This window comes from Culicoides brevitarsis, chromosome 2, assembly GCF_036172545.1.
Source record: "Culicoides brevitarsis isolate CSIRO-B50_1 chromosome 2, AGI_CSIRO_Cbre_v1, whole genome shotgun sequence".
NCBI lineage: Eukaryota > Metazoa > Arthropoda > Insecta > Diptera > Ceratopogonidae > Culicoides > Culicoides brevitarsis.
Window position 1 is genome coordinate 10516639 of NC_087086.1, and position 20834 is coordinate 10537472.

Sequence of the window (20834 nt, forward strand, 5' to 3'; positions counted from 1 at the left end):
ACCGCTATCCCTCGATAATTTCTATATAATTCATATTCGTGATTTTTTGTTCGGTACTCATAACCGAATGTGAGTCATGGTTAGAGATATAATTCAATGACGACTAAAAATGATGCAAACGAAGTCATTAGAACAGTCTCTATAATAATCGTAATTTGATGGTTGAATGACGTTGAACTTGTTATTTTTTTTTGTAACTTCACTTCATTGATTGCATGTTAATTAGAGTGATCGTCTTGTTTTTCTTACTTTGCCACTCCAAAAACTCGTTCAACTTCATCGTTTCCCATTTAAAAAAAAATGTATGATTTGATGAACAAGATGCAACTACTCACAAACAACTTGCAATTAAAGTCTTAACAATATATTTAATTGCATTTGCAGTTTTTTTTTGTAGTTTCTTGCTGGAATGTCATGAAACCCAATCATGTTTCTCCTCTCTATTATTATTCAAAGTGGACAGGCAAACAAGTTCTTACTACGAAAAAATTCAACAACTTACTAACACCAGCAAACAAACAAGCAAAGGAACAACTCAAAACAGGTTTTTTGTTCTTTTTTTCTTGCTTTTGTGATTTTTCAACAAATGAAGTACTACTAGCAACGCAAAGTTCTCTACTAAAATTTAATGATAAAAGTTGAGAAACTTATTGGTGAATAAAAAAAAATTGAAGAAGATGATGATGACGGATGCCAAAGCAAATAATTATAAATTTATGCAGAGGTTGGAAAAATTCATTTTAAAAAGGTGTAAAGTTTGCTTTTAACATTTTTTCCTCGATGGTTTGTGTGGGAAAAATGAATGACAAAATAATTGAGAGTGTTTTTAAACGACAGAAAAGTTTGCGGTAATCTGTGTTTAAAACTTTTGAATTACTTTTGGGAACGATTTGCAGTAAGAAGGTTGCTACAAGAGGATATTCGGTGTCTCATATCAATCAAAGGAATTGACGTTAATTTGATTTTTGGTCATAATTTGAGTTGTTTACTCAAAAATTTGACGATAAACGAGTAAAAAATATTCTTTGATGATTTTTTTTCATGCAAAAGTCAAGGTTTGGTTTATTTAAAAAATAAAATAATATTAAAAATTTTATTTTATTTTTTTTTTTTTTAATTTAATTTAATTTTTTTATTTTTTTTAATTATTTTTTTTTTTTTTTTATTTTTTATGAATTTATTTTATTTTTTTTAACTAATATTTTAAAAAATAAAATAATTTTTTTATTTAATCAATAAAAATTTTAATTAATTTATTTAATTTAAGTTTTTTTTAATTAATTAAATTATTAATTTTTTTTAAATTTAAAATTTTTTTTTTCAATTTTTTAAAAAATAAAATAATTTTTAAAATTTTAATTTTTACGAAATTTAATTTTTTTTAATTTAAATTTAATTTTTTTTTTCAATTTGAATTTATTTTAATTATTTATTTATCAATTTTTTGTTTTTATTTTTTTTAAATAATTTATTTAATTTTTTTATTTTAATTCAACGAACTTCTCCAACATTTCTTTTCTCACTGTGAAAAAAGAAGCAAAAAATAATTTGCCAAATTTCACAAGAATTTCTCTTGTCATTAATTCATAAGTACAAAAGAGAAAAAAAACCTTTTAAATATTTAATTAAGAAAAAAATATTTTTCATAAAATTCCAAGAATTTTTGCATGAAAAAAAACTGCGTACAAAAAAAAAGTTCAATGTCGTCAAAATTATCTCACATGTCTGACAATAATTAGGCTGCATAAGACCTCGCGCAGTTAACTCTTTATTTAACTTCTTTTATGATTTATTTGTCGTTACTTTGTCTAAAATCTTTATCATCTCAGACTCACAAACAAAAATAATTGCAGATTCAAGAAAAAAACGTTATTGTCTTAATTCTCGTCGTCGTCATCATCATCAACGAGCTATTGTTTTTGTTATGATATTTGCATAAAAATTTGCTTCTTATCTTATCTCTCATTAACTAGATTCGCGTCTTTTTGAGCAAATAATCCACTTTTACGGAGAAAAATCGTTCACGCTCAAATTTTCTTGCGGACAATGTCGTCAAATTCGCACAGATTAAAATGTTGCTAACAAATAAAAAAATATATTTTTTTTCTCTCTTAAGCTTCGGACAAAAAGAAATTCGCAAAAAAAACTTGTCTGTGTAAATATTTCAAGAATGTTAATAATCTTCTAGTTTATCTCCATGAGCAACTTTTCATTACCTATCATCATCCCAATAAAAACTCATGATGTTAAACAGGTTTAAATGATGAAAAAAAATGCTTGCTCATGAAAAAAAAAGTTTTTAAATAAATAAAATGCAAACAAATCATTTCTGTTCATGACAAACGAGCGAAAATGGCGAACGCGTTTCGATTTCAAGTATAACGTTTCAATTGAATTGAAAAAAATATCATTAAAATGCATCATCTGCATTTGATTTGAGCTCGTTTACCAACACTTTTGTCGCGTCGTCGTCGTCGATGTAACTCGTTGTTGATTGTCGATTTCGATGTCGAAGCGTTTATCGAAGAATTTTCTCGACATCAGTGTTTATCGACATCGAACATAGATAGATAAATTGATTGTAATGGTCTAATCAAAAGCAATTCAATTAAGGTCTATTTGAAAAATGTACGCATTTTTATCGATGTGTTTAAATAAGAAGCGTTGAATAACGCTGATTCAAAAGGGTTTCGTTTTTTAAAAAAAATCTTTGTTAAGTAGTAAAAGTGAAACACCCTAAGCGAATCCGTTGAGGAAAACGATATCAATGACGATTAATTTGTATATTGTTCAACGTCATGTTCAACGACTGACCGACGATGTACAAATGTTTATTGAATCAATCGAATTGAATGAAAGCTCATTGATTAGAGTTGTTGTTTTTTTAGTTTTCGCCTCTAAATTGAATTATGTAACAATGTCGAGCATGAAACTTATTTTTAGATCTTGGTAACACGTTTGTCTTTAAAGACGAGTTAAAGCGATAACGAAGTAGAATGGATCACGTCATGGTCACCGCTATATTCTTTTGGGACTTGAAACCACATAAAATATTAATTAAAAATGTGGGCGTTAATAGACTTTAATTTGTTACAAAATGAGGAATGGACAATGAATGGAGTTGTAAAAAGTTCTGGTTTTGCAACTCAGGCTAATCTGAAGAAGATTACCTTTTTTTTCGAAATGATTCAGAGTTTATTTGACTCTTCTAAAAGATATCAAAGAGTTGGGGAAAGTTTCGATAACAATTCACATCATCCGATATCAGCATTTCATCGAAAATAAATGGCATGAGATTTTTTGACGGTTTTGTATTAGTTAGGCCTAGAGTAGCCCAAAGCCCTAAATTTAATATTCTAGAACGAACCAAATGGATTTTAGACATTTTTTAGTGCATTTGGGTATTTTCAAGTACCTCTTTGACATACCCGATCTCACTAAAAATGCATAGAAACACTTTGGTTCGTTCTAGAATTTTAAATTTAGGTTTTTTGGACTACCTTAGGCCTAACTAATACAAAACCATCAAAAAATCTCATGCCATTTTTTTTTCGATGAAATGCTGATATCGGGTGATGTGAGAAGCTTAAGATTCAACAGTATGAAGTCTAATATGACATCTTGATGTTTCTAAAAGCTAATTGGTTCGTAAATGAGCTTTTAGAAACATTAAGATGTCATATTAGACTTCATACTGTTAAATCTTAAGCTTCTTTAAGAACTTTTTCAATATGAAACTTCATGAGGTCTTTTTAATAGTTTTATAGCCTCATGAAGTTTCAAATCTATTCCGAATAATCCAAATCAAGCAAAAACTTTAACGAATTCATGATTAGGTTAGGTTTGAGGATGCATCATCGCGGTTCGAAGACCTATTGTTATTGTTTTGAGAAGCCATCAAAAGCCTTAAATTCAGACTGTCACTAATTGCGAGACACAAATTTTCCACAGAATAGTATCGTTCAAACTCGTGCCTTTTACCATTTCATGCCTTCTTTATGATTTTTTGACACAACTCTCTGGACAAATCAAACATAAATGTTACCTTCCAATTAGATGATTTATTTGTCATTTTCATTAAATCAAATCACAAATCGTGTGGAAGCAATTATCGTCAACCTGTCAACTACAAGATTGATGTTTTTCGTTTTTTTTTATGACTAAGTTTGAAGTGACTCAAGTGCATTTTTGAGATTTGGTTTAACCAAATACAGGTGAGTAAAAGTTTCATCTCCCAAAACAAAAGCAAATTTTTTTTTGTCATTGATTAAAAAATGTCCGTACTTCACGCATGAGGGCCTCGACATCAATTTTTCAGCAAAATATACTCTCGACAAACAGTCAATCCTCAAATAATCCCCGTGATTACTCAACATGCTATCAAGATAATGTACCTACTATAACTGGGTGCTCGAGTGCGTCTCAACGAGTCATTTAACGATCGTGATAGCTGTAGTAAAACAATAAACATTTTAATTGTCCAATATTCACTCGAAGATTTGTTGTTTGCCAACGCATGCAGATCTTATGGTCTTGACGCAAATCCCATCATGTTCAAAGTACACTTAATTGTTGAAATTTTTGCAGTTTTGTTGAAAAAAATATTTGCCAAACAAAACGATCAATGAGCTAAGAAAATACAAAGGAAATCAATTAAGAAGACAACAAACCTGTAAACACACAATTCGCACAAATTTAATCCTTCCTTTGGTAGTTAATAATCCACAAAGGCTCTTAAAGTATTATTTCTTGTTTTGTTGCAACGTTAATTTATTCCTGAGTCGTTGATTAGAAACATCCAAAGAACTACGATTCTTGAATCCACAAACAATCGATATTAGCAACAACAGGTAATATTCGATATAATCGATCGGAATGAAGATGATACACAAACAGCACTTTTTATAATAATCCACAAGTTGTTTGTGCAAATATTTCAGTTTTCGTATTCGATACTTTTATTTTATATTTTATTTATTTATTTATGATGAGCTATCCATTCATGGCGTGTTTTCTGTATATAGTTGTTTATTTACTATTCACGTCTTCGTCGTATATTATTATTGAATATTGTGTTATAGTTTCGTGTTGTTTCAAATGAAATGATGGAATGTATTGAATATTGAACAAAAAAAAATTATTAATAAATAATTCGAATCCGGTTTTGCTTTATTTTTTCGTTATTTATTAGTTTTCACTTTGCTTTTTAACTTCTTCTTTACTTTTTTTTTACTTTGAATATCAGAATATCAGACTTTTTTGATGAATTTTTAATTTTTAATATCAAATTTTTGTACTAAAACAATGATTTTTGTATACGCGTAACGGTTACTTTTGCAGAACACGCGCGTCTATCGATACACAACAAAAAAAAACACAAACAGAATTTAACCGACATACAGAGGAGGCCCGACGACACAGAGAGACAAGCAAAAAAGCGTGTCGTATCAGATAAACGTTCTTCTACCAACTGACTTCAAATTATGGCATTTTCCAGTGTGGACTTCAGTATCGAGTTGTTGCGTTTGTGTGTGTGATTAAAATAGTTGTAATGGTCGTTTAAATGTGTTAGTTTTTTTTTCAACGTTCGTACATGTATGAGGGTAAGTATGTGTGTGTGTATGAAGGTACATACATCATTATTAATGAATTGACAATATCATAGATACCCTGCGATAAAAAGAGGTGAGAATTCAGATACAAAGGGAATTGAAATTTAATGGAGAAAACAAAAAGGAATGAGGTAAGTGATTTTAATTTATTTTATTAATGATTAATTTTTGAATTTTTAGGTTAGGTTTGAGATCAGCATCATTGTGATCTTTCGATCAATAAAACTAAAGAACAAAAGCCTTAATGAGGGTTTATTTTAACGCACTAAAACTGATTGACAAAGCCAAAAAATGGTTCAATCCATTGACTATTGGCAGATATTCAAGTAGAAGCATATGAAAATGATATTACTTGCCAATGACATGAAGCCGGTGCGAATTCTATTTTTCAAGATCAATAACTAACACAATGAAGCTAGAAGTGAACCTTCTTCGACAAATACAATTTTTGTATATTAGATAACTTCTGAGTCAACTCAGTTAACATTGAAGAGACAAAAGTAAAGCTGGCTGTTCTGTTTTATATTCTATTTACAAAATTTCGGTTAAGAACATGAGTCATATTCAGTTCAGTTTTGAAGTTCGAAGCAACATTTTCTGTATGGTTTCTTGCTTTCCTTTGCAAAATAGCTAAGATTACAAAACAAGAAGGTCTAGTTGACATTGGCATAATATTAAGAAAAATTAAGTCAGTTTTTACAAAACCTTCGCGACGATAAGTCGGTAATAAAATATATTCAGTAAAATTCAGAAATTCTCGTGTTTTGCTTCGTGACCTTTCTTAGTACCTTTGGATAAGATTACAAATGATCTTAAGCTGATCTCAACTTAATCAAAAAGTTCAAACTCAAAAAAATCATCAAGATATCAACTAAAGATTTAAAAATCGAATTTTAAAATGAACTGAACTGAAAGAAAGACAATCTTGCCGCCATATAAGATAAAAAACCAAAATATTCACTTTACATAAATCCCTGAACATTAAAATAGCTTCAAGGAAGACATTTTTTGTCAAATAACCCAGAAAAGTAAACAAACACAAGATAACAGAACTAAATAAAGAACTTTATTACTACCGGTTAAAACAAATCTCCATCAAGGACAAAATCTGACGTCTTTCCTGACGTCTAAAGTCTAGACTATTCAGATACTTTTACCACTAAAATATTAATATTAAAATTCTGTCTTAAATCATTCCTTTTTTACTTTCCAGTCTTTCCAGCTGTCACTTATCTTTGTATGTGTGTGTTTTCTTACAAAAGTCTTATATCACGAACACCTTTTGTCTCGTATAGGTATTAGAGGTTCTTAATTGAAGTTCGTTCATAAATATCACATAACATTGACACTCATTTTCATATCAGCTTAATTGATAAAAATTTTCAAAACTTTTTGATTATTATCTTTTGTATGATATCTCGACATACATTCATGTATCGACATTATTCCTTAAATTCACAACTCTTCACATATTTTTTGTATGTAAGTTTCATGCAACAAGACACAAATACAACTTAATGTACAACTGTATTGGTATCTTACTAACATAAAGAAATACACAACAAAGGTAAATACATTGAGGTGTTGAAGGTTGAATGAAACTTGGTGTGCATGTTCATTTTATTCAGTACACAGTAATGACACTCATATTTGAGTTGTAAATTTACTGATGGAATGCAACTGATACTGATACAACAGTAAAAATAAATAATGTGACATAAAAATATGATTGTATGATTAACAATTATTTGTGTGGATTTTTTTTTTGCTATCTGCATCGAGTTTAATAAGCCGAGTAACAGGTATGGGTGCAGTTTCAGGGAATTGTGTCAACCATGCAATTTGTGGCTGCGGGTTTTTTTCCGATCATATAATCAACTCAGCAAAAAAAAAAACAATAAAAAAATTATTTTTGTTTGCGAAAAAATTTGATTAAATTTGTTTATCTTATCGACTTTTATTTATTTGGTACAACTTTTTATTTATTTTTGTGTAAACATTTTACCAGAAAACAATTGCTGGAAAAAAAATCAGCAGATTTAGGGTGTTCGATCCAATTGAACAGAATATGTAAGCGGAAAACAAGAAAATCGAGGGATTATTTTGTATGCCTAAAGCGTAAGTAATACCTCAAATATCAACTGTTATCAATCACAAGTTGACTTTGCTATGGAAAAATGTTGTGTTTTGATGCTTTCTTGGAATTTAGGCTTTCATGGAAATGTCATGTCACTCATCATTATTTCTTTTTTTTTTTTTTGTTATATAATTCTTCTTTATGGTTTTAAATTTTCGTAAAAAATACAAAATTTTTTTAACAAGGCTTGTTTAAATTTTATGCCCTTAAAAATAAATTTAAAAAAAGGAAAATTTAAAAAGAATTCAATTGAATAATAATTAATATAAATTGAATAAAAATTTAAAAAAAAATAAAATTAAAAAAAAAAAATAAAAATTTTAATTTTATTAAAAAAAAATTTAATTTAAATAAAAATTAATTTATTTAATTAATTATGCTAAAGTTTAATTATTAAATTAAAATTATTTTAATTCAGAAAAGTGGGTAAAATTAGTTAATTTTTGAATTTTTCACATCTTACAAAAAAACATCTTAATATTTTTTTAAAATAATTTAAATAAATTTATTTTTTTAATAAAAATAATTTTATTAATTTTAATAATTAATTTTTAATATTAATGTTTGATTTAAAAATTTAATTTAATAATTAATTTTAAAAAAAAAATAAATTTATTTATTTTTTAAAATATTTTTTAAATAAAACTTTTTTAAAATTAAATATTTTTCAATTTAAAACTGGACTAAAAATTTAAAATAAAACTTTATTTATTTTTTCTTAGCTCGCAAGAAAATTTTCATATTAAATTCTTTAAAAAATTCTTCTTCTTGTCTTTTATTAAAGTAAAAAAACCAATCAACATTTTTCAATAAAAATATTTTTCATATTAAACTAAGCTCCAACTGAGACTTTATTTTCATAAAAATCTTTTTAAAAAATAACAAGCCATTTGCGACAACGAACCATTTGTCTAAAAGCAGTGACTACTAATGAAAAATTAATTAAAACTCGAACATAAAATTGATTAATATTCAATAAAGCTTATCTGCACCTGTTCACTTTTCTGTCAACTCGCACCAGTTGTTCTTAAAAATTCATTCATTCCATTTTGATGACTTTTCCATCAAATCCATGTTGTGTCAACACTATTGGATTATCATAGATTAGGCTACTGAAAACCTACTAATCCGAATATTTTCGCTTCCATTCAGCAAAATTATGAATAACGAATGGCATCTAACTAACACCCGGAAAATGAAATTATCATAAACCACATGGTCGACATAATTGCCGGTCATGGCACCAAAAACTGCTCTATGGTGATAAAATATTTGTTGTTTTTCCATGGATGCGTAATTATTATTATATTACCCCACTTTTGTGTTTAAGCTTCCGGGAAAATGATAACATTTGTGGTTGACAATTTCCATTAAAATACTCCGATTTTTGTTTTAAATAAAAAAAAGACAAAAATAAGTCAAGAGAGCAAGTCATGTCTGATTTTGTTATGTTCAAGAACGTGTTAACCTTTGTGACTGGCAGCTGATTGCGCTTGAACAAACAACACTTACGGTTAAACGCACACTTCACTTTGGCACAAAAACTAATTAATCCATCAGAAATGTCATAACGATAATCGTCAAATTCTGCCAGCGCGCCGCCGATTCAGGCATAACATTGACTAAGGTCGTTATAGTCATTATTTGCTTCGATTTACTTACGCAATGTGTGTTATGCCCATAAAAGACATAGATTGTGTTGTGATTACATAATATAAATAAAGCAACTTCTTTGGTGATTGTTGATATCAACACTGTGAATCATTTATGAAAATCGATATCACGCGATGATGTAGAAAATGAAGCAGCAGTGCAAAATATTTATTTTCTGAGCAGAAAATAATAATAAAAATCTGTACCTAACAACAAAATAGCAGAAAAACCGATAAAATATGCATTATAACATCGGAGGCTTCGCATTGTTCGGTTGGTTTGTTGAGTGAATCCTTGTTTGCATGAAGCTCGAGCAATTTCGAGTCAAATCCATAAAATATTGTTTTTATGGCGAAACATGATTGCAGCTTTAAATTTTATTGCAAAAATTTATAGGATTTACAAATTCTTGATTTTTTATGTAAACTTTTTCATTGGTTGAGAAAAAAATTTTTATTTGCAAAAATTGCAATGCTTCTAATTTTTATTGAAATTTTTCAAGAAAGAATTTTTTTTTTTAAAAAAAAATTAATTTAAAAATTTTATTTGCAAAAATTGCAATTTTATAAAAATTTCGATTAAAATTAAAAAAATTTTAAAGAAAGAATTTTTTTATTAATTAAAAAAAAAATAAAAAAAAATTATATAAATAAATTAAATTAAATAAATAAAAAATTATTAAATTTAAAAAATATTTTGAAAAAATTATTTTTTTCTAAAAAAAATTTCTTATTAAAAAAAACATATAAATATTATTTTTTAAAAAATAAAATAAATCTAACTGAAAAAAACATATATTTTAAATTAATAAAATTCGAATTAAATTAAATAAAATAAATTTTAAAAAATATGATTTCAATCTTAATAAAAACACATAAAAAATAAATAAAAATTTCAAAATAATTTTATAAATAAAAAAAAATAAATAAATAATAAATTTAAACAATTTTATATTTATTATAAAATCAGATGCAACTGGAATCTCTTTTTCCATATTTGAATAAAATTTTTCTTTTCATGTCATGGAAAAAGCTTTGCAAAATAAAAGCAAACAGATATGTTTCATAAAAAGGATGAAAGATACACATAATCCTTTTTATTTTATTTTTTTTTTATATTTTTTTGTTAAATGTAACGCTACTAGACATCACGTCGAACCGTCTTCATGCAATCAGTTGCTTCAGTTTTCCCCATAAACTGGAAAGTGAAAAGGTGTGGTACGAACGAAACTTTTCCTATGGAGTTCATGAACTTGCCATACAAACGTATTGAAAATGTAGCTAATGGTGCATTAAAAAAAGGAGAATTAGAGTTGAATATCGCTTCCTAAAGCAGTAAATTATCCAATTCTTTCTACGATACACACGAAAAAAAATGTAGGAAAAATCAATATTTTTGTGTGTCTCTGGTTTTTCGTTTTTTTTTTCAACAAGAGCGTTCGGTTCGACTTAATTTACTTAATAATAATGTCGAGGAGCTACGTACACGCAGTCATAGTTTTAACAAATTAAGCACACTTCTCATGTTTTGCTATGTCGATATTCTCGCTCGTTGGCTTTGCTTCGGATAAAATATTCCAAGCACACTTTCCACAATAAATAAATCAGCTTAATGAAAACTTTGTGGTCGAGCGGGACAAAAAAAAAGTTATATGTGCTTTTTGTGGTCTTTCATTAAATAAACGTCTATCATTGTCGTCATTGCAAAAAAAAACCCAGAGGCGAGCAAGACAAAAAAAGTTATTTACATATCGGGGGATGGACATTCGTTGCAAATCGTGTGTTAATAAGTCCAGGGAATTCCTTGAATTTATTTGCTGCAGTTTTATTTAATATTCATATTTCTTGCTTGTTTTGTTGTCTTGAATTATTTACGATAAAATTGTGAAAATTTTACGTTTTTTTTTTATTTCAAAATTTATTTATTTAGAAAGGAGAAAATTTACTCAGTTCAAGGAAAAAAAAATTACCGATGTAAATTTTTGAATTTTGAATTAATTTATTATTTTATTTTATTTTATTTTATTTTATTTTATTTTATTTTTTTATTATTTTATTTTATTTTATTTTATTTTATTTTATTTTATTTTATTTTATTTTATTTTATTTTATTTTATTTTATTTTATTTTATTTTATTTTATTTTATTTTATTTTATTTTATTTTATTTTATTTTATTTTATTTTATTTTATTTTATTTTATTTTATTTTATTTTATTTTATTTTATTTTATTTTATTTTATTTTATTTTATTTTATTTTATTTTATTTTATTTTATTTTATTTTATTTTATTTTATTTTATTTTATTTTATTATTTATTTTATTTTATTTTATTTTTTATTTTATTTATTTTATTTTATTTTATTTTTATTTTATTTTATTTTATTTTATTTTATTTTATTTTATTTTATTTTATTTTATTTTATTTTATTTTATTTTATTTTATTTTATTTTATTTTATTTTATTTTATTTTATTTTATTTTATTTTATTTTATTTTATTTTATTTTATTTTATTTTATTTTATTTTATTTTATTTTATTTTATTTTATTTTATTTTATTTTATTTTATTTTATTTTATTTTATTTTATTTTATTTTATTTTATTTTATTTATTTTAAATTTTATTTTATTTTATTTTATTTTATATTTTTTTTTATTTTTTTTTCTTTTTCGACACATATTTTTTTCACAATTTTTTAAATATTTTTTCATCTAATGCATTTTTCTCATTTTCATTGCAGCTTCTAATAAAAATTCCTCTTTAGAGATTTCTACATGACGTGGTAATGGATATGATAAACAATTTTCTTGGCACCAATATCGACAAATGACGTAGAAAATGTGGTTCATGTCTCATCGTTCATGCAACCGCATTACTATTAAACAAAGACTCCACGCGTTCAGCCAGAAGAGAAGCTGCCAATATCAATTTCAATAAAAATTGATGATAAAATTGAGCGAGAATAATATTAATTTCAACCAGAATCTATCCGAAGAGAGTGACATTGCGTAGTAGTTACTTTTTCGCAGCAAGAAGGCACTTCTTTCATCGTCAAGTAGCTCTCACTTGAAATTCAATTCTTTTTGCAAAAAATAAATAAATTGAAGGCAAGAGAGGAAAAAAATCGTTTCCAGTTTCCTTAAGATGATAATTTGTTTTTCATGCTCATCTAAAGCGAAAATTTATGTAAAATACCTTGACGCCAGTAGATTTTGTCTTCCGTCAAGGACAACCTTTGTTCGGATCGATTTTCGTCCTACACCGAGGATACGAAGAGGATATTTTCGCCGTAAATTCATAATTTGCACGTTTTAGCTGAATTTTAGCCTGGAGGAAGAGGAGGAATTATTCGGAAGGAGGCCTTTGTAATGGGATGCTATAATTGAGTTTTACGAGGAAAACGGTTCAAATGTCAATCAAATGTTGTTCGTGACCAGAAAAGGAAATTTTTCATTGCATTAGAAGGTTTTAAATAATATATCAAAGGAAAAGTAGTGAAATTACGTCAAAAATGTCGAATAGTTGAATTCAAAATGAAGTTGAGTTTTTTTTAAGTAAGTACGTTTTTAGTTTTTTTTATAAAATATTTTTTTAGCTTCAAATTAATTTTTAAAAAATTAATAAAATTATTTTAATTTATAATTAAAATTATTTTTATTTAATAGAAATTTAAAAAAAAAATTATTGAAATTTTTTTATTTGATTTTTTTAAATTTTATTAATTTAATTTTTTTTTAATATAATTTCGAAATTTCTAATTTTTATTAAAAATTCTAATTAGTTATATTTTTTTTAATTTATAATTTTTTTTAAAATAATTTTAATTTTTTTTTTATAATTTAATTTTTTTTTAAAATCTTAAAATCTTAGATTTGAAAAAAATATTAAAATTAGGTAAAATAAAAAAAAATTGCAAAAAAATTAAAATATTTTAATTTAATTTAAATATTTATTTTAATTTATAGAAAATTTAAAAAAAAAATTATTGAAATTTTATTATATATTTTTTTTACATTTATTATTTTAATTAATTATTATTTTAATTAATTATTTTTTTATTTTTAATTAATTAAGTCCAATTCTAATTATTATTATTTTTTAATTTCAGATTTTGTTCCGAAAATTCTAATTAATTCAAACCAAGCAAAATTTTAAAACCAAAAAAAAAATTAAGCTCGTTACATTAAAAAACATCAAAAATTTTCCCAAAAGAAATTTTCACACAAAACTCATCAATTTACGCCTCTGCTTTTCACAAACTACCCACTTCACGGAACATTTACATGTAAATCATTTCTTCCGCTCATTTTTCACCTACATTCACGAACAATAATCTGCTTATCATTCCATGCAAGCATCGAATCAAGTCTCATTCATAAGTTATTTCGTTCATTGAACCACTTCTTGTTAAAAATGTGCTTAACCTACTTTCACATCTCTCTATGGACAGGACTCTCATTATAATTTTTTTTTCTATTTTAAAAAGATAACATAATTTACTGCTACCCCTTACTACATTTTGAATCACGAAGAGTGTCACGTGCTTTATTCCTTGTTGTATTTGCTCAAAAAGGCAGTAAATGCACGGAATATGTTGAGGGAGGTGCACGAACTTTTCATATCCTTCCGTGTAACGTTGCAAGTGACAGCGCGACACATACGCTGCGAATGATGTGACTTTGCACAAAATTAACAGATTATTAGCTGTGATATTTGATCAATTGGCGGAACGACCTTTTGTATGTCGACGACGACGACGACGGTGTGTCTGCCGGTGTTAAGACTCGTGTTTAAAAAGCACTTGAAGAAGAAAAATAATAATAAAAAAAATATTTTACATGATCATCATTATGTATCACTCGTGAATTTGTATTCAACAAAACTATTTCTCATGAGAATTTTTATTTTTTAAGTTTTTCTTGTGGGAATGGGAGAAATCGTGTGTACGGTGTGTGAATGAGAGAGAAATTTTTATATTGTATTCTTTTTAATTTATCATGCTTTTTTTTGGGTAAAAATTCTTTAGATTTTAGTGTTAGAGTGACATGACAAATCCACTAAAGTGGAATTTTTGTGACCTTAATGCATTAATGGCTTTGATAAATTGCTCAAAAATTTTTTTAGATGGAATTTTTGTTAAAGTTCAAGCTCATTAGAGACGCGAAAAAATAAAGATTTTTTTTTCTTCATTTTTAAATGATTTTTATTTAATTCTTTAAAAGTAAAGAGAAAAAATTTATTTAAAAAAATAATTTCAAGATTTATTAAATTAATTTGAAGAAAAAAATTATTTTAAAATTTAATTTAAATTATTTTTATAAAGGAATTTAATTAATTAATTAAAAAAAATTAAAATTAATTAAATTATTTTTTAATTTAATTTTTTTTTATTTTAATGGATTTTTGTCTTTTTTAAATAATAAATAATTTTTGTTTTATGTGTTTTCAATAAATTTTAATTTTTTTTATATCATTTATAATAAATTTAAAAAAATTTAAAAAAAATAATTTAATTTATTTAATTTAAAAAAAAATTAAAAATTAATTTTAAATAAATAATAAATAAATATAATTTAATTAATTTAAATAAAAAAAATAATTTAATTAATTTTTTAATAAATAAATTTAAATATTTTTTAATAAATAAATAAAAGTATAATTAAATTAATTTTTAAAGAAATTAAAAATTAAATTTTAAAAATTAATTTTTAATTATAAATAAATAATAAATAAAAATTTTTTTATTATATTTTTTTTAAATAAATCATTTCATTAAATATCGAAAACAGCCTAAAAAAAAATTAAATAAAAAAAAAATTTAATTTATATAGAATAAAAATAATAAATTTATTAGAATAATTTTCATCCCTCAAGACATTAAATTAATTCCCAGAGGCACTTAAATCACTCTTTCAAGAAATATAAAATCCGAAACCCCTTTTGATGAAAATTGATACCAATTTTTATGTGCTAACCACAAGTCACTGACAGATTTTCACCTAAAACCCATCAATTATGCTCAAATTTCCATGAAATTGCACTAAATATCATTAAAACAACCGTTTAACGATAAAGAAAGTACCAACCAAAATCACTTTTGTCACACAACAAAATGTCACACGTGCACGAACGTACGTTACTTCGGGATTTGTTCGAAAAAAAAAGGGATTACCGCCAAATACATAACCCACGCACTGATATCCTTGATTTTATTGCGCGCACACACTGCACACGCCGGTACTTCCTTCTCTGCCGTTGTTTCGTCAACAACACGACACACACGTCAAATGCAAACTATGAACGCCGACGACGACGTCGATGATTAAGATATGCAACGACTCTCTCCCGAGCCAAATACGTTCTGCATGCGATAATGATTAAATGGTCATAACAATTTCATACAAATCGAACGAAAAAAATTTTCACATACCCACGAAATTTTATTTTCCCAAAGAAACTTTACTCGGTTCTCACAAGAACTTTTTTTTTGTGTGTGAGAAATTAACGATCCGCACCGCATAACAGCACACAGAGTGAATCTTCAACAGTACGACAATTGTGCATGACATACGAATGGGAATCTTTATCGTCGTGCGTTGTACCGAGAGAGACACAGAGAGTGGGGCACGAGTCCTCTGAAAATTTAAAAAGGTATACAATTCAGTCAATTGGCGTTTCAATTAGACTATTATTGTAGCATTTGGTGTACGGATGATACAAAATGATTTAAGAGATGCGATAATGATGATGATTCTTTCGTTTTTTTTATGCTTTTTGTGTTTGTTTGGAATTATTATGGTTTAAATTGGTGTGTGAAAAATTATATTTACATACTGTGTTAATGTTCTGACTATATGTATATGGAGGAATGTACGGAAAGATGATTCATGGGATAGGTTATGATCGCGGGAGATGAACAGGTAGAAATAATGAGAATTCATAAGAAAAATTAAGCAAAAGGTTAAGGTTGTTTGTAAATAAGTGAAAATTGTTGTGAGAAAAGACGTTACGGATCGTTTGATTTTTTTGTTACTTTTTATTTGCCATTCGCAGAAATAAATAATTTTATTTTAATTTTTTTTTCTACGAAAATAATTTAATATTTATTTGTAAAATTTTTATTTAATTAAATATTTATTTTATTTTTTTATTAATTTTTTTTTTGCTTAATATTTAATTTATTTATTTATTTTAATATTTTATTAACCAAATAGAAAATTAAAAAAATTTATTATTATTAAAAATTCATTAAATATTATTAAATTTAATTAATCAATTAATTATTAATTTAATTTTAAATTTTAATTAAATTTAATTTAATTTTTTTTAAATTTTATTTAATTAAATATATTTTTTTTTAATTTAATATTTTTTGTAAATGAAAAATATTTTAAATTATTTAAAAAAAATAATTTTTACTAATTTTGAACATTAGATATTTACAAATTAATTAATTTAAAATTCTTAATTTATAAATTAATTTAAATTTATTTAAAAATCTTAATTAATTAAAAAACTTAATTGTTAATTAATTAAATGAAATAGTTATTAAATTACTTTGATTTATTTTAATTTTAATTTTATTGAATTATATAATTATTTAATTTAATTTATTTAAATGTTTTTTTTTAATAAATCATGTAAGTTCCCTTTAACAAAAGTCAAGAATTTATATTTACATAACTTTAATTCAGCATAAAATTTGCATTAAATTAGTTACAACAAAAAAGTTCAAAAGTTATTTTTCTCATCATTCTCTTTAGGTAACTTTCTTAACATTTTTATTATTAAATACAAAAAATAAATATTTAAATTTTATTTATTTTTACACACATCCGAATTACTTCCCATTGAACCGAACGGCGATCATTATAATCAGCACGCACAGCAAACATTTATTCAAATAATAAAAACTTTCATACATTTAATACATAAATTATGTATTAATATCAGAATTCCCACGATCAGCTCCTCCCTCTTTTCGTTCTTGTTCCGTGTTTTTTTTTCGTGAACGACAGCGAGATGCACTACTTGATGCAAACAAATACAAATAATAATGCAACGTACCCTCCATTCATGTACGCGGTTATTAATATTATGATAAGTATAGCAAATGGTATATTAATTGGGACATAAATTTGTGTACGGCAAATTATATGACGAAAAAAGAAGAGGAGAGAAATGTTTATGGCAATAAAAAAACAAGGGGCATGAAATTATTTGGTGCGAAAAATCGCATCAAAATGTGCAAAAGAGAAAAATTGTTATGAGGAATTAAAAAAAAATGCTCTGAAGGGGATTTTATGATCGATTTTATTTTTTTAATAATTACTATTTAAAAATTTAAATTAAATTATTTTTATAATTATTTTAAATTTTAAATTAATTTAATTTCACGATTTTTTTATTTTTAAAATTATATTTTATTTAAAAAAATATATTTTTTTATTTGGGAAATAAATAAAAATTATTTGTTAATTTAATTTATTTTTTAAATAATATTATTTTTCTAACCCGTAAAAATTTATTTTAATTATTTTTTTAAATAAATATTTATTAATTAAAAAATTATTAAAATAATTTAAAATTTATTAAAAATTATTATTTTGAGTAATTATTTAGAATTTATTTTAAAATAATTTTATTTAAAAGTAGATTTTTCAATTTAATTATTTTTTTTTATTTATTTAATTTTTGTAAACCCTTAAAAATTTACTTATTAAAAATAATTAAAAATCAATTAAATTTAAATAAAATTCAATTATTAAAAAAATTTTTTATTTTATTAAATAAATATTAAATAATTATTTAAAATTATTTTAAAAATTATTTTATTATTATTTAATTTTTTTTTAATTATTCAATTAATTTTCTTTTATTTTCGATCAAAAATTAGTTCACACTGTAGATATCAAAATTTATCAATTTTTCATGTATCGATGACGACATCGTTAGATGACATGCACAAAATAAAAATTGAAAATTGTGATACATCACAGGCAATTTCATGTCAGAACATCCGATTCACGAGTGATAATCAAGCACACACGGAAAAAAATTTGAGAAAAAAATTTTATGAGTTTCGCGTTAAAAATATTTAGGGCACTTTTTTGATGAATATTCAATTACATTTAATTGGGTAGCGTGGGATTTTTTGATTGACTGTGGGAATTTCAGTTACAAATTATTTTGTATATTTTTTTTCTTCTCTTCTATCTAAAGACCCTTCTACTAACACACAACGCACGCCACATACACAATTGTTCAACCTTAACCTTTTCAACTCCCTTATGTGTAAATATTCCGTCGTAGCCAAGAAAGTCCCATGCAACGTGCACCCAAAGAAAGACGTGATACGATATGTAATTGCAAAAGTAGTGGCTTTTTATGAATTCGACATATAAACGTACGAAGAAAAATATTTTATGACGAAGATGGAAAAGACGTGAAACGATACGATGGGAATTTCACGTACACAGCAGCGTAACTGAACAAAAGGACCGTTAAAAACGCAGTCATGCAGAGAATCCAGTAAACATTCCTTTGACTTCGCGTCATTCACTCTTTTATTCGCTGTGGGTAAGGTAAATATTTTTCTTTGTGCGCAGAACGAAGAATGCAGATCACTTAATGTTCAACTGTCGAAGCGAAAGGACATCCATTAGGGAAGGAAGTGATTGTTGTCTTGATTAATTTCCAGCGGAAGCAACGGATTACTGCACAAGAAACTACTGGATTGCGTAAATTAGAACAAAAAACAGGTCATTCAGTTTTATCAAAGCGGCGATAAGACACAAAGTGGATTCTAATTGCAAAATAAATAAATTCGCAACGAGCGAAAAAATTATCCATTTTAATTAAATGGAACTACAGCGAGGAGACAAATCGATTTGAAAATGTTATCTAACTGGAAATTGCACATCAAATCGACTCAGTAGAGCGAGAGACAGAGATAAACGAGTGAAAATGTTCAAACATCATTTATTTATTGGATAAATTGTTTAGTTAACATATCGAGAAACAACGCAACGAGAGCAAATGTCATGGCAAAAATAAACATTATCGAATGTGGGTTGCCATCGATCGACGATGCTATAAATCTTATTACAACTCCAAATTGCTCATGATATCTTATCGTTACTCGTTACTTGAACAAAAAAGTTGGCATGTTGAAACGTAATATTTTTTAATGTCACACGACTCTTATTATAAAAAATCCATGTCTCGTTAGCTAAAATATTAGTGAGACATGAAAATTAACTAGATTAGGTACCAAGTTACAAAACAGATTTTACATTGGGGCAAATTTTGAGAATGTGCATTGGGCTAAAACTTGAAATTATGCATTGATTTGAAATGTTGGTGTGTGAATTGGGTTGAAACTTTAAAATATGCATTGGGGCAAAAACTTAAAATGTGCGTTGGGACAAAAACTTAAAATATGCATTGGGGCAAAAACTTATTGGGGCATTATTTTAAAATGTGCATTGGGTTAGGATGTCAGAATTTGCTTTGGGGCAAAATCTTAGAATGTGCATTGGGGTGAAAAGTGTACATTCTTGATGTAACTTCCATTTGCCCAATGTACATTCTAAAATATTGCCCCAATGAACATTTTAATTTTGCCCTAATACACATTTTAAAACTTTGCCCCAATGCACATTCTAAAATTTTGCCCCAAAGCAAATTCTTACATCCTAATCCGATCCTAATCCAATTCACATTTCAAAACTTTAATGCACATTCTAAAATTCTAACCCAATGCACATTCTCAAAATTTGCCCCACTGTAAAATTTTTTAACTAATCTAGTTAATTTACATGTTCAACCAATTTTAATTTCAACCCAATTCACATTTTTAAATCTTGCTCCAATCTATTTGTTGGTTCATACCTAATTTACTTAATTTTCATGTCTCGCAAATATTTTAGCCCTTAAGAAATGCCGCGAGACATGGATTTTTCATAGCCCAAGGAAAAACTTTTTCTGGATGACATCATTTTAAAAAAATAATCGTCAAATGTCTTGACTTAGTTAGACAAGAAACACGACACACCAAGTTTCACGTAATTTCGCACATTATTAACTTAATCCCATTACAACATTTAGCATGAGGTTATCAATTTGTGCGAACATGTTAGAAAATTTTACCGAGACAGACGGATAACAAACTTCGTGCTTCACAAATTATCAAGCGTCAAGTTGCTTTCTGACGAATATCATGAAGAAATTTAAATTGAAGGAAATTCAATTAAACAGTTCAAGATGTAGATAACTTTACTACAAAAGAAAAACACTCGAGAAGTGTGGGAAGAAAATTTCTGGGATGAAATATTGATAAAGAATTAAAAATGCTTTGGAAGTCGTTTGAATGGATTAATTGAATTTATCAATAAGGATAATATGATTCCAATAATTCATTAAATAATT

The 20834-nt window shown here is 25.7% G+C and overlaps 1 protein-coding gene across 5 annotated transcripts in view; it reads right to left on the bottom strand.

The window, feature by feature from the left end:
• The window catches only part of LOC134830108 (protein numb), a 34105-nt gene that overhangs the window by 9073 nt on the left and 4198 nt on the right, over positions 1-20834 (bottom strand). The window contains exon 1 of one of the 5 annotated variants that reach the window (XM_063843479.1): positions 4671-5452. The exons of the other annotated variants lie outside the window; for them this stretch is intronic. The gene's annotated coding sequence lies outside the window, so the exon portion shown is untranslated. Of the gene's footprint in view, positions 1-4670; positions 5453-20834 lie in introns of those variants that run through there. 5 annotated transcript variants of the gene reach the window in all.